Source organism: Hippopotamus amphibius, chromosome 9 (genome assembly GCF_030028045.1).
Source record: "Hippopotamus amphibius kiboko isolate mHipAmp2 chromosome 9, mHipAmp2.hap2, whole genome shotgun sequence".
Classification (NCBI taxonomy): domain Eukaryota; kingdom Metazoa; phylum Chordata; class Mammalia; order Artiodactyla; family Hippopotamidae; genus Hippopotamus; species Hippopotamus amphibius.
The window spans coordinates 74,202,481-74,216,548 of NC_080194.1; positions in this window are offsets into that span (position 1 = coordinate 74,202,481).

A 14,068-nucleotide genomic window follows, 5' to 3' on the forward strand; every position below is an offset into this window, starting at 1 on the left:
GAAGCACTACAAAGGTTTTGGCCGAGTGCTTGGAAGCATGCTGGAATGGGGGTGGAGAGAGGACTAGGGTTCAGACCTGGTGGAGATTGTGATGTCGGTTGGGTCCCAAGTGGAAAGACTGAGTAGACGGGCAGATAATTGAGCCTGGCTCTGAGGAGGGCCTGGGGCTGAGATGTGCATTTGGACATTGTCACTAAAAGGCAGGCTAGAAAAGCAAAGAGGACCAAGGCTTGGTCCTCTTTGGAGGTCAGGGAGATGAAGAGGAAAAGAGGTGAAGAGACCAAGAGGTAATAACCAGGAGGATGGAGACTCCCAGGGGTCTTAGCTGTTGCCAAATGAAGACTGGGTCTTGGAGGGGTGGGGGTCCCAGTTGCTCTCTGAGCTTCAGCCTCTCTTCCTGGGGCCTGGCCCACAGTAGGTCCCCCAAATGGAAGTAATTATTAATCACCTGTATCTGCTCTGGCTGTGGGATAACACACCAGATAAAGGATGTGAAGGAATATTACAAACTAAATTTTGGTGCCTGTAGAGGAGACACAGACGCTGAGGGGAGAGCTCTCCACTCCTCAGAGCCAGCTGAGACACAGCCTGGGATGGTGGGGGCAGACCCGGGGTGGGGTGGTGTGGATGCTCCCGCAGAGGCTGGACCGATCACGGGCTGGGAAGAGGGAGGGCTGTGTGGCCAGCGTCATAGAATCACAGGCTGGAAGGAACCATGAGATTAGTTTTCTGGTCTCTCAGTCTGTTTTGCGGGTAAGGAAATTCCAAAACGGGAAGGGCCTTTCCTGTGGTCACAGAACTGATAAGAGGCCAAGGGCCGGTGGTGGGGCATCCCAGGGCGGGCTTCCCACCAGCATCTCTGTAGACAGCTTAGCCTCTGTTGAACAAGTGCCTGGAGTGTGTGCTCTCCCAGGTCCAGGGCTGCCCTTGCTCCACACTGGCTCCCATGGCCCACAAAACCAATCCCTAGTTCCCTGGCCTGGCATCCAAGGCCCCTCCCCCAGGCTCCAGGTGACACTTCCAGCCACATTTCTTGCAATTCCCCAGGCATCCTCTCTGTTCTGTTCAGCCTCCCTCTGGGTATCTGCTGCTCTTCCACAGCAGACCTAGAATGTCACTTTCCCTGTTGGAATTCTACTCAGCCTTCAGAGTCATCTCTATAAAGCCTTCCCCAATGCCCGCAAGCTCTACACAACCCTTGAACCTTTAAAGCAGCCATCATTCATGCTCACAGCGGCCAGTCACTACCCATTCTTCCTCTAAGGCCCATGTAAATGATCCCCTTCTCCAGGAAGTCTTCCCTGACCACCCTCAGCTTGGGCCAGTGGCCTCCTCTGGGTTCCCATGGCCTCTGTGTTCCTCTCCTGCTTTGCAGTGAGCCAAGGTGTTGTAGAGGTCTGTGTTGTATCTGTGTCTGCCTCTTTTCCTCCACCACCCTGTCTGGGACCTCATGGGCTGAGACCAGCCCAATGCACCCGTGGGGCCCCAGGGTCCAGCGAATACACCCTAGGGGCTGAGTACATGTCTTGGAAATGTTGGATTTGGGGGCGCCCTTTGGACCTTAACCAGGACAAGCAAATGGGGAAACCAGACCAAGGACCCAGAATGACTCAGAAAGGAAGGTCATAATAATATAAATGCTACCCGTTATTGTGCACCCGTAGTGTGCTATTCCAAACACATTGTCTGCAGTTAGCTTCACAGCAGGCCCAGGTGGGTGTTGTTATTGCCATCTGACAGGTGAGGCAGGTGAGGCTTTGAGAGGGGAGGCCACTTGGCCCAGATCTCACAGGAGCCCAGATATGTCTGACAGCAAACCACTTCTCACACATCCTCACTCCCGCTAGGCATGGGGAGAGCATGTGGAGGACAGAAAGCTGTGTCCGGCTCAGGACAGGAGACCCAGCTGGGCCCCTGACTCAGTGGGCCCGCCGCTGTACCTGCTGCTGGCCAGTGCCAGGCCTGCAAAGAAGCTCTGTACCTTTCTGGCTGGTTGGGGGCTGGGCAACCCAGGGGCCGTGGAGAGCTGCTCCCTGGACTGTCCTCCCTGGCCAGCTTGGGGCTCTAGGCACACAGCTAAGCGGAGCCCCTCCTCAGGTGAGGCGAGGGGAGGGGGCCCTCACCAGGGTCAATCCCAGAAACTCTGGGATTCCAGTGCTGGTGTCTCAGGATCTCATTGTATTCAGAGATTTAGAACCATAAAATCTGGGTACCTCAGACTTTTGGAGTAAAAATCCTCAAACCGTTGCATCGGAAGTCCTGTAGAGGCCCCCTGGGCCAGTAACCAACCCAAAGAATTTAAAAGGCCCAGGGACTTCCCTGGTGGTGCAGAGGTTAAGAATCCGCCTCCCGATGCAGGGGACACGGGTTCGAGCCCTGGTCCGGGAAGATCCCACATGTCATGGATCAACTAAGCCCGTACGCCACAACTACTGAGCCTGGGTTCTAGAGCCTGCGAGCCACAAGGACTGAAGCCCACGCGCCTAGAGCCTGTGCTCTGCAGCAAGAGAAGCCACCGCAATGAGAAGCCTGCGCACCACAACGAAGAGTAGTCCCCACTCCTCACAACTAGAGAAAGCCCGTGTGCAGCAACAAAGACCCAATGCAGCAAATAATAATTAATTAAATTAAATTAATTTATTAAAAAAAAATTTAAAGGCCCAGGTATTGATCTGTGGGTGTCAGAACGCTTGTCACCAGCAGGATTCCTGACCCGGGGCCACACTCCACCTCCCTCCTTCCTACGGGGCCAGCAGTCCCAGACTGGGAAAGCCCTAGAGATGGAAGCTCCCCAGGGATGATAGCACCAGCCACTTTGAGGAGGCTCCTGAACCAAGTGTGGGAGGCCGGCCAGAGACAGGGGAGAAACAGGGCCTGGGGAGAGAGACAAGAAGGCGGCAGAGAGGAAACAGGAACTCTTGAAAAGAGGGAGAGATTAGCTTGGTGGGAAAGGAGAAAACGGGTAGATAAGGCCCCCCTTGGGAGGCCAGGTCAGGCCAGCGGAACAACGGAGGGGGTACTGGGCCCAGCCTGTATAGGCGGACGGCCTATTGTTCCTTGGGTCGTGGAGACCAGCTGCCAGGTTACACAGACCAGACCTCCAGCAGGATGCGGGCTCCAGCCCGGGACCCCAGACCCAAGAGGGGCTGGATGGGGCAGGGGGAGTTTGGGGCTGGGAAACAGGAAGCCCAGCATCTTTACTGCTCTCTTGCTGTGCGACTCCAGGCAGCCACTGGCCCTTTCTGGGCCTCTGCAGTGGTTGTCTCAGTTAATTCGCAAACCATTCTGAAGGATGGGGTCCAGCACCTCTGTTTTATTGATGAGGAAATTGAGGCACAGAGAGAGAAGCGATGGCCCAAGGCTACAGTGACCCAAGTGGCAGAGCAGGGATTCAAGCCCTAGACTGCCTGGCTCCAGGTCCATGATGGGCATCCTAGGGATGCAGATGGCCTCCAACTGAGTGAGTAGTAGATTCGGAGCCATTGGAACTGCAGGGCAGGGCGTCACACAGAGAGAAAGAGAACAATGTAAGACTGAGTGGTTCCTGACACCTGTCGCAGGGACTGGGGGCTATAGTCCAGGCACAGATGTCAGGTGTCCCATCCCCGTGGCCATTAGGCCGTAGCTCAGCCAACACTTCCTGCCCTGTCCTCCCCAGCTGAGGCGCTCGCCATCACCTGGGCGTCTGAACTCCCAGGAGCCACCTGTGTGTTGGGGGGAGGGGGTGAAGCACACGTGTCCCCCTTTAGTGGGCCCCCAACTCCCAGTTACTGTAGCAGAGATGGCTGAAGTCAGAAGACAGGCAGAGTCCTGGGGGCTTTGGGGATTGGGGGGAGGGAAAGCCCACTTCTCTCAGGGTGTTGGGGTAGGAAGTGGAAAGACTGAAGAACTTCTCAGAGGAGATACCATTTGCACTGGGTCTGGAGGTGAGTAGGATTTCAGGAGATGGAGAAGGAGGCGAAGGGAAGGGTCTGCAGGGTTTGCTTGGAGGAGGTGAAGAAGTGGGGTGTGGCTGGAGCTCAGGGGCCCGTGGGCACCAGGGCAGCACAGGTCCAAGCCAGGCTACCCCTGGCACCAGGTTGGAACGTCGAAGCCAGGTGTCTAAGACCACTTCACCAGGGCGCTAGCTGCCAACTGGTCTGTCCACCACCTGCCTGCCAGGCCCCCCACCCACCCTCAGAGATGGCTGGCTTCAGGCAGAGCAATTTAACAGCTGCACTTTTAACAGGTCCCTTTGCTCCTGTAGACCAAATCAATATCCGCTCGGCTCCCCAGACCTGTGGCTGCTGAAGACACTCCTTATGGGACCCTTGGTCCACGTTGCCTCACCCGCTGGGCTCCCTCAGAGGCCTGGGTGGGGACGCTGGAGGGCTGGGGCAGGGGCAGAGGGGGAGGAGATGGCAGATCACACAACCATCCCAGACAGGCTGGCAGCAGGGATGGGGCTTGCAAGAGGTCCAGACCCCAGTGCTCCTGGACAGGGGCATGGCTGCAGTTAAACCCAAGTGTTTATTTTATGTCTCCGCCGTCTTTGCCTCCATACAAGCATGCCGTCCCACAGGGGCTGTGAAGCGGGAAGCTGGATGAGAGTCTCTGGAACAGCAGCCTGTTAGGCTGCCCTTGAAGGCGCCTTCTGACTCAAGATTCTGGTTTACTTTTCTTAGTTTCTGAAACTCCATCCAGGACATTCCACAGTCCTGAGGGTTCAGGACCCAAGAATGGAGGACACTGTCTAGCGTGTCTAGAATCTGAAGAATCCCAAACCGTATGGGATTTACTTTCCTGCACCTGAAATGGGAGCATCATTGTGGTTTTTCTAGTTTTACATCGTTCCTCCTCTCCACCCCCCACCCCTGCCCCATTTCTCCTCCCGCGAGAGATGTCCTCACTTCTGACCCCAGGGGGGCAGGAATCCTGCTTGTTACATACCCCGGTTCTACTCAGCATTTCCCTGGACATTTCTGGGTGAAAGTATGGGCAGCCTGGTCACCGTCCAACCACCCCCTGGGACAGGCCACTCACCTGGATGGTTTCCCTGCAGGTCTGTGATGGGCTCATTCTTGGTGCTCCGGGTGACATCCACCAGCAGCCCCTCTGCTCCTCGGATGTCAGTTTGGGGACCATTGTCCTCCTGGGAGTTGCTCCTCCTGCTGATGGCTCCTGTCCCCACGAACAGAGACCCATTGTCCCCCTCCCCCTCCCCCCAGGGATGGGGACCTGGATCCTCAGGAACGGGGCGTGGATGACTGCCCTCCATACTCCCTGTCCTGGCAAAGCCCAGGCTGGATCTAAATCCAGTTCTGGAGCAAAAGAAAACAGACACCCCCTACCTCCTCCACACACACAGCTTACCTCCCACCCGACACACCAGAGACACCCCACCAGCCTCTCTCTCTGTCTCTCCAAAGCACACACGAAATGCACAAACTCTGCAGGGAGGCTGCATGGTGTAGCAGGTAGGGGCATGGCCCGTTAGAGTCACAGAGCCAGGGCTTTATCCCCGCCACTGCCCCTTACAAGCGAGTGACCCTGGACAAGTTTCAGATCCCAAGAATCCAATTCCTCAGCTGAAAATAGAGGTGAACGCAGGCCTCTCCTGACCCCTCAGGGTAAAGCAGTGAGCGCTACACCAGGCTGGATCATCCAGCCAGAGCTTGGCCAGTCGTCCCTATTACACACTCCATCTTTCCTTCCCCAAAGCTCCCCTGGGCTTGCACTTTGTGCCCTGTGCTGCGCTGAGTGCTGGGGACACAGGAAAGCCAATTCCGGATCACCTGCCAAAGATGAGGGAGCCCTCGGAGGGCAGACTCTGCCACCGGAGGGGCCTGGAGCACTGCTGTGGTTAGGAGCACGCTTCGCTGTCGGCCAGATCGGACGGCATCCTGGCTCTGCCCTGGCTGGCTGTGTGGCCTGGGATAAGCTACTTAACCTTTTTGAGTCTCCGTGTGTTCATCTGTAAAGTGGCATGAATAATAGCACCCACCTCTTCGGATTGTTGTGAGGCTCAAACTAGCCTCCAGCCCTTGTCAGATAGCAAGAGTTATTCACTGGTAGCCATTGTTATTAAATCAGAATTCACTCACTTGTCAACAGACCTCCACGGAGCACTGCACTGAGCCAGGCTCTGCTGGGCGCTGGGGAATCAGAGCTGAGACCGATATGGCTCCAACCCTTCGAGTCCTCAGACATGACAAGGGGGGTGGGGGAGGGGCAAAGTGGGCTGGGAGCCTGGGACCGGGGGTGAGGAGGGAATCAGGGTGGCCCTCCCAGTGTGCCCTCCCAGCCCTCCTCCTTGGTCGTGCAGCTGCATTTGCAAGGATGAGGAGCAGTGGCCTTGTGAACTGGAGGACACCAAGGAAGGGGACAGCACCACACAGAGATGGGGAAGGCAGGGTCTCTTCCTTCAGGAGACACACTCTCAGGGGCCTTGGGGTTCACGGGAAAGCCCAGCTCTGGGGGGATCCCACAGGAGGCGTGTGGAGGGCCACACAGGAGTGAATCCCAGCTCCACCCTCACGTGCTGTTCTTTTGACAGCTGGGATGGTCTGCGGAGAGGGAGGGTTTGCCCAGCTCCTTGATGAAACCCTGAAACCCTGCATGCCACCAGGGTTTTCCCACCCCAGGAAGCTGTGGGCCTCTGGGAGGGCCCTTTTCTACCATCAAGTCCCCCAGCCCCAGCTCCACACAGCAACCCCACCCCAGGGGGACCTGGAGCTCCTGGGGTCACCATCTTGTTCCCGCTGTCTCCCCAGAACCTAAACCAAGCCTGACCCAGAAGTGGAGCAGGAGCACAGGCCTGATGGAGTGGGGGACCCGCATCAGAGAGACAGGCAGGTCCCCTAAGGTCCGAGGCTGGGGTACAGGTCAGGTTGTAGGTGGGTGTTGCCTGCCTCACACACAGAGAAGCGTGTACCTTTTGGAGGATGCTGCCCACCTGGTGATGGGTGGCTACCCGCAGAGGCAGCCAGACTCCATCCTCCTCCAGGTTAACCCCATGCTACAGATGAGAAGGCTGTTCCTTAAGGGCTCTGACTCCCCGTGCTCCTCCAGGCCTGTGCTAAGTGTTCGTCCACCCCATCTCACTCATGCGCATGTCTCCTGAGTGCCTACTGTGTGCTGGGGCTGCTCCGGTCCAAGTGTGCCTAGGGGTTCATCCCCCAGAGCTCTTTGAGGACCCGGACTCATGGAAAGTTTGAGATGGAAGTTGCGGAGCTCAGAGCCCCACACCCTGGGCCCTAGGACCTGGCTACTGGGGGTCCTGGAGGTCACTAGAGGCCATGGCAGTTTAAAATCAGATTCACAGACTCACACGCCTTAGAATATGGAAACCTAGCCTGAGCCCTACAGTGTGAAAGCGCCCATAATCAGCACCTACCGAGCACCTCCTGCACACTGGGTGCTGAAGCACCCATGTGTCCCTGCAGCCTCACCTCTCATGGACCCCTGGGGGTCATCACACCATTGTTACCAAGGAAACGACTTCCTTGGAGGTGACTCTAGGGCCAGGCCAAGCCTCAGCCCCATCATTTCATTCTTGGGGGACCTGTGTCACCCTGTGTGCCTCAGTTTCTTCATCAGCAAAATGGGGACAATCATAGTCCCCCTCTCTCGGGGATGCTGAGAGGAGTGGGTGAGGTCCAGGGCTCAGACAGCCTGTGGCCTTGTAAGTGTTCCCCGTGAAGATCATGGTGCTGGGATTTGACCCCTGGCTATTCAGACCCAACTTCACCCTGAAAGCTGGTCCCATAATGGGCCCCCCACTCCCTGGGGAACAGTAGGCCTGGACCCCTGCTCAGCACTGGCCACTATTATGGGCAGAGCAGGTGTTTACAATTGGCCAGTTTCTATGACTTGGGCGAGGGGAGGAGTGGCATTTGGAGATGTTTCATGTAAGCCTGACCCTCCTCCACCAAAATGCCACCCTGGTAAACAGAGTCCCTCCAAGGCCTTCTATCCATCTGTGTTGTCACTGGGTCTTCCCATCGACCTGCTCAGAGAGATTGCCTTGGTGCCCTTCACAGGTGCTTACTGAGGTCTGCTCAGTAACAGGTGCCCTGTTGCGGGGGCAAGGAGATGCTGTGCTCACTAGAGAGACAGAGGGGCCTTGGAAGTCAGCCTGTGCAACCCTCCTGCCCCCGCACCCACTCTACAGATAGGGGGCAGAGCCGCCCCAGGTCCCACTGTGTCAGAGGCACATTCCCCAGCCGCACTCTGGCCTTTGACAGGGCCTAGGCTGAGACACAGGGCCTGCTGTGATCTGTCTCAGCCACCCCGCCTGCCTTGCCCCCTGAGGCAGGGTCCCCCCTCTCTCTGCACAGCCCAGAAGCCAGAGCAGCCACACCAGAGGAGATCCTGGGTCCTGCTGGGCCCGGAAAGAACAAGCCCAAATATTTAGTCTGTGCGGAAGGGAGCAGAGCTCAGATCCTGGCCCAGTGGCCCTTCCCCAGGCCCCGTGCCAGGAGCCACATCACAGAGGGACGTGAGCCCCCGCTCCACACCATGTCCTAGGGCCCCCATTGCAGATATTTTTTTCCACAAGCCTTGCCTGAAGTGCCGCCATTCATTATTCCTCTGAGTTAAGGCATCACGTCCTCCTGCTACGTTCCCTGAAGTAGTAGTAGTAGTAACACTAACAATAACAGTAACAGCAGCTCACCCACCTACAGGGGGCCCCGTTCACACAAGGCTTTCGTATCCCCCAGCACCTCATAACAGCTCTGGAGGCAGGAGATATTGTCTGCATTTTAGATGGGAAACCTAGGCTCAGAGGGGTAAGACTTGCCCAGGGTCACAGAGGGCAGTAGGCGGCTGGACTCAGGTCCAGGCCTGGCTGCAGAGTCCTGGTCCCACGCCTGGGGAGCCACGGCTGCAGAGCTCGGGCTCCGATCAGCCTCGCCGGTGAGGGAGGCCTCCCTGCAGGTCGAGGCAGAGACCAGTCTTCCCCAGGCCCCTCCCTTTTTCCTCTCCAGCCAGACCCCTGACCCCCGCACCTGCCCCCACCGGCCTCAAGCTGACTGCAGTGCGAAGCCCCTCAGACTTACCCTCCCCTCATCATCCCCCAGTGCTGAGCCCCTCTGGGTTCCCATCTCCGTAAATGTGGGGCCCCCTCACGCCTCACCCGTGTTAGAAATGCAAATCCTCAGGCCCCCACCCCAGCTCGACCGAATCAGCACTCTGGGCGTGGGGCCCAGCAATCCATGTTTTTAGCAAAGCCTCCAGTGTTTCTGATGCTGCAGACTGGGAAGTACTGCTCTAGCACGCACACCTACCTCTTCACTCTCCTGTGTGACACCCTCCATGGCTCCCCATTGCCTGCAGGGTAAGTCCTAGCTCCTGTGCCTGGCATGGAGGCCCCTTTGATCTGGCCCCCGACACCCCTCTCTGGCCCCTTTGCCCAGCCTGCTCCTCTCAACACTCACACCCCCTCTGCTCCTTCCCCACCACTGCCCAGGCTCCACACTACTCACGCGTGCCATCTCCTTTCACTTCTGCAGGCCTGTGCCTACACCATCCGTCTTGCCTGTCATAGGCAGCCTGGAAACTCCTTTGATCCTGCCACCCCCTCTGTCTCTGGGAAGTGCCCCCTGGCCTCTCCAGGCAGAGCGGGCTCCAGTGTGGTATCCACAGGCCCTGGGCTCCCTCTGGGACAGCACTAGTCACCCTGTGTGGTCCCACTGATATCAACATCTGCCTCCCCCAAATGGTCTGTTTCCATATTCATACAAGGTCTGGCCCAGGGGAGGCCTCCGTGAACGCTGAGATGAAAAGAACGGCAAGGAGGTTTGGCCACAGGAATCAAAGCTGCATCTTCTAGGCTGAGCCCAGCTGGCTTAGATCATCTCTGGGGACCGGGCCCTGGCGGCCACACCACCGTGCCTCACCATGGGCCCCGAACAACCCCTGCCCCTTGGCCTTGCTCTCCCCATGTGTGGGGGAGTAGGACAGAGGCACCCCCTGAGTTCAGGGGCCCCTGGGTAACTCCCCAGGGCAGGTTACGCCTCAGACCCTTTCCTCCTGTAACCAGGTCCATCCTACCCTTCCCAGCTGACCCTGCTCTAGTGAACACAGCCAGGCCCAACCCCCTGACTATACCCCCTGGGGTCTGACTCTCCTCCACCCTCTCACCTACTCTGTGATCAACCAGACAGCCCACAGATGGGAGGGGCCCAGCTAGGGAGAGGGGGGAGATGTGGGGAGGGGCTCATCTCCTTTGGGTTCTCAATGGTCACTTCTCTAGGCAGAGACCTGGACCACATGACTTCTTGTCACCTTCTCTGGTCTCAAAGATAAATTGCTGGGCTGGAGAGTTTGTGCTTAGTTTCTCCAAATCACGTAAGGTGTGTGTTACTGAGCTATTAGGTTAATAATGGGTGGATAAACAGATGGGGAGGTGGGTGGCTGAATAAACTGATATATGGAAAAATTAATGCTTCCATGGATGGATGGATGGATGGTTGGATCGATGGTTGGACAGATGGATGCATGGATAGATGGGTAGACGGATGGTTGGATGTCTTTTAAGAGTCAGACAAGTGCCCCAGGAAGAGTTCCTTGATCCTCTGACTGGATCAGGGCCTGCACCAGGCCTCAATGGTCCCTGGGTTTTACTGTCTCAGGGGGTGGGCACAGACTGGGCATGAATTTGGGTCACCTGTATCCCCAAAACCCAAGCCAGGAGCTGCCTAGAGAGGCCCTCAGGGCAGTTCTGGACAATGACCGGATCACTTTCAGACACATAAATCATCCAGTGTGACAGGAGAGGGGCAGAAAGGGAAGCCCTGCGAGGTTAGCAGAGGCCAACTGCGAAGCCGCTCCTGCTGGGGTTGGGGCTGGTGGCTTGAGGAGGAAGGCAGTGCAGTTAAAGTAACTCCCGTTAATGCTCTTGGTGCCCTTGCCATGTGCCAGGCATGTGCCAAACCCTTTACATACACCATTTTCTTTAAACCTCCCAGCATCCCTGCTTTTCAGATGAAGGAGCTGACACATCCCAAGGAGCTATAGTAAGTTGCTCACGGAGACACGGAGAGGAGGTGGAGAGCCAAGGTGTGCACTCGGGTCTGAGTAAGCCGTGCTGAGCTGTACTGTCTGAACACCAGGCTGGATCCCGAGGGCAGTGGGGAGGCCTGCGGGCTTTGGAGCAGAGGAGGGGAGTGGTCCGACTCTATCGGAGGCTGTTACATACACTCTCCTTGCCAGCGGAGAACAGGCACCATCAGGGCAGCCACAATCAGCTCCTCCAGGGAAGAATTTAGGCCCCCAGGTCTTGGTTCCAGAAAAATGTTTGTCGTGCTCTGCCTTTTCCATCCATATCCCCCTCCCCCCCACACACACAGTTTAGAAGCTTCAGAGTATCTGCAGCTGGGAGTCCTCCAGCCCCAGCTGTACTGTGGCTGCAGAGGCCCCTAGGAGCTGCAGCCACCGCCCTGGGGCAGGACAGCCTCCCTCGAGTAGCCTCCTCCTACGTGCATGCCCTTCTTTTTCCTCCAGACTGCTGTCCCTCACCCCCACCTGCCCTCAGCCCTGAGTACCCCACCCTGGTCACCCCTCAAAGTCTTCAAAGTCCCATAGTCTCCAGTTTGAATCCCAGCAGCTCCCCTTACTAGCTGGATGACCTCGGCCAGTGACATCTCATCTCTGAGTCCCGGTTTTCCCAAATATTGCTGAAATGTGATAACACAGGACCCACCACCCAGTGTGAAATGTGCTGGGTAAGTGACAGCACCTGACGCTCTGGCTCCTTCAGCTCCTTCCCCTCTTCCCTCTGACGGCTCAGCCATGGGATAAGTTACTCTTAGAACTCTGTCTCTCTTTAACTGGTGTGCTTTTTTTGTTGAGACGTTGAGAAGTATTTCATCGTTGTTTCCTTTATTGCTGTGGTTAACAGGAAGTTCGGAGCTAAACCTCATCTTAATCACAGTCATTATATAGGTTGCTATGTGGTTGAAAAGTTTACTTTCTACTCTGTCTAAGGGGTTTTAGACATCTATTGCATCCTTTCTTTTAAACTACCCCTTATCTTTAAAAAGTTATGTGGGGAATACACAGTAATTTTTCAATTCTGCCATACATAGCTCCCCACTGTCAGGCCCAACCTGCCCTGTACCTCCTCCTGGCCTGCTCCCATCTCCTCTCCAGCCACCTGGCCTCCTGGCTTTCCTGTGTTCAAGTTCATGTTCACGCCTGTCGGGCGTTCGGTTTGGCAAACCCTCATTCCAGGCCCAGGTCCCCCAGGATGATTCCCTGGCTTTGCCAACCTGCACCTTCCCTCTCCCAGAGTCCTACCGCCCTCCTCCTCTCCTCCCGACCCATCCATGTTTACTGAGCATCTACTTTGTTCAGGAAATGTTGCAGGGATTCTTCAGGAAGAAACAGACAAAACTTCTGCCCTCTTGGAACTGACGTTCTAGTTGGGGAGAATAACAGTAAACAAATAAATCTTGAACTTCCCTGGCGGTCCAGTGGTTAAGACTCCACACCTCCACTGCAGGGGATGCAGGTCCAGCCCCTGACTGGGGAACTAAGATCCCACATGCTGCATGACGTAGCCAAAAAACAAAACAAAACAAAAAATATTTTTTTAAAAAAATTAGGTGGTGGCAACTATTAAGGAGACAGTTAACAAAACGGCCTGAAGGGGAAGGGCTGTTGGTGCTGATGGCCAGGAAGATTCTATTTTATTATTTAGGTTGTCCAGGAAGACCTTACAAAGGTGGGGGTGAGGGAGCAAGCCGCATGGACATGGGAGTGAATGTTCTAGGCAGGGGGCCTCTGGGGCGGGTGGGGCCAGAGTGGAGGGAGCAAGGGGGAGGACGCCAGAGAGGAAGGCAGGCTGAGGGAGCATGGGAGCCACAGCAGGCTTGAGAGCAAGGATGCATTGTGACCCACTCTGAGCTGGGTGCCTGACACCCAACTTCTCCCTTGATTCTCCTGGCAATTCTGTGATTTGAGGCTGGTCTTCAGTCCCATTCCAAAGGCAGCAGAGGCCCAGAGCAAAAAGGGACCTGCCTGAGGTCACAGTGCAGTGAGGCCCTTTCCCGTTCTCCCGAATCTGTGGCCGGGTGCCGGCTGATGAGGAGAAGGGCGGAACATGCCCTGAGACTGCTTATTTTTCCCCAGCCTGTCCTCTCAGCATCTGCCCATAAATCACTCTGACACCCCGACGAGGGGGGCACGGACAGATTCAACAGCACCTCCGTGGGTGAGCGCTCCCCAGGCCCCTGCACTTGTGGTTCTTGGCTCTGGATGCTGGCCACCCAGCCCAGGGCTCCAAATGCTGGGCACACACCACCAGGGGAGTCGTGTTTGCCCTGGGCCAGGAAGGGGGTTCAGGGGAAAGGGGAGGACCTCACGGGGCCAGAGGATCTGGCTACCAGATGAAGAGCTGGAAACATCCAAGTCCTGCTGCCTGATGATCTGGGTGAGACCGGGGCCCGTCCGCCAGAGGGTGCGGAGGGTGAGTTGGGCCAGAAGCGGGGGAGGGGGAAGGGCCAGCCTCACAGCTGGGGGCCGCCTTCTCCCCTCTTTGCCCCCCTCCCAGCCCTACATGCTGCAAGCTCCTGGCTGTGCCCGTCTGGAATTGTTTTGGAGCTGGCACAGGAGCAGAGGCAGGCAGACAGAGGGAAGACCCCCCTCAACCCTGACTGCCCTGCACCCACTCACCCCCACTGGTGAGTGGCCAGCTCAAGAACCATCAAAAGCTTTTTTTACTCAAAATTGGGCTGGGGGCTTTTTGGAGAAGGCCTTATGGCTTCCCAGGGGCTCCCTGGAAGAGAGGTGGCCCTAGTCTGACACGCTTTGGGGATCCAAGGACCACCTATTCTATACGGGGCTCTGAGCTGCAGTGTCACCAACAGGCCATCAGGCCCTTAAGGAGGGGCTGCTGACCGAGTAAAACCGAGTAAAACTCAGCTTGCATTCAAGGCCATGGCACTGGGCCCGGCTGACTTTTCCCACCACCCCTCCTCCCACCCCTGCCATGTGCCACCCTGTTGTTCTCCACACATGCCTTGGACTTGGAAGCCACCATACCTGCTCAGAAGCCACCTGCCCACTCCACACCTCATTTCCA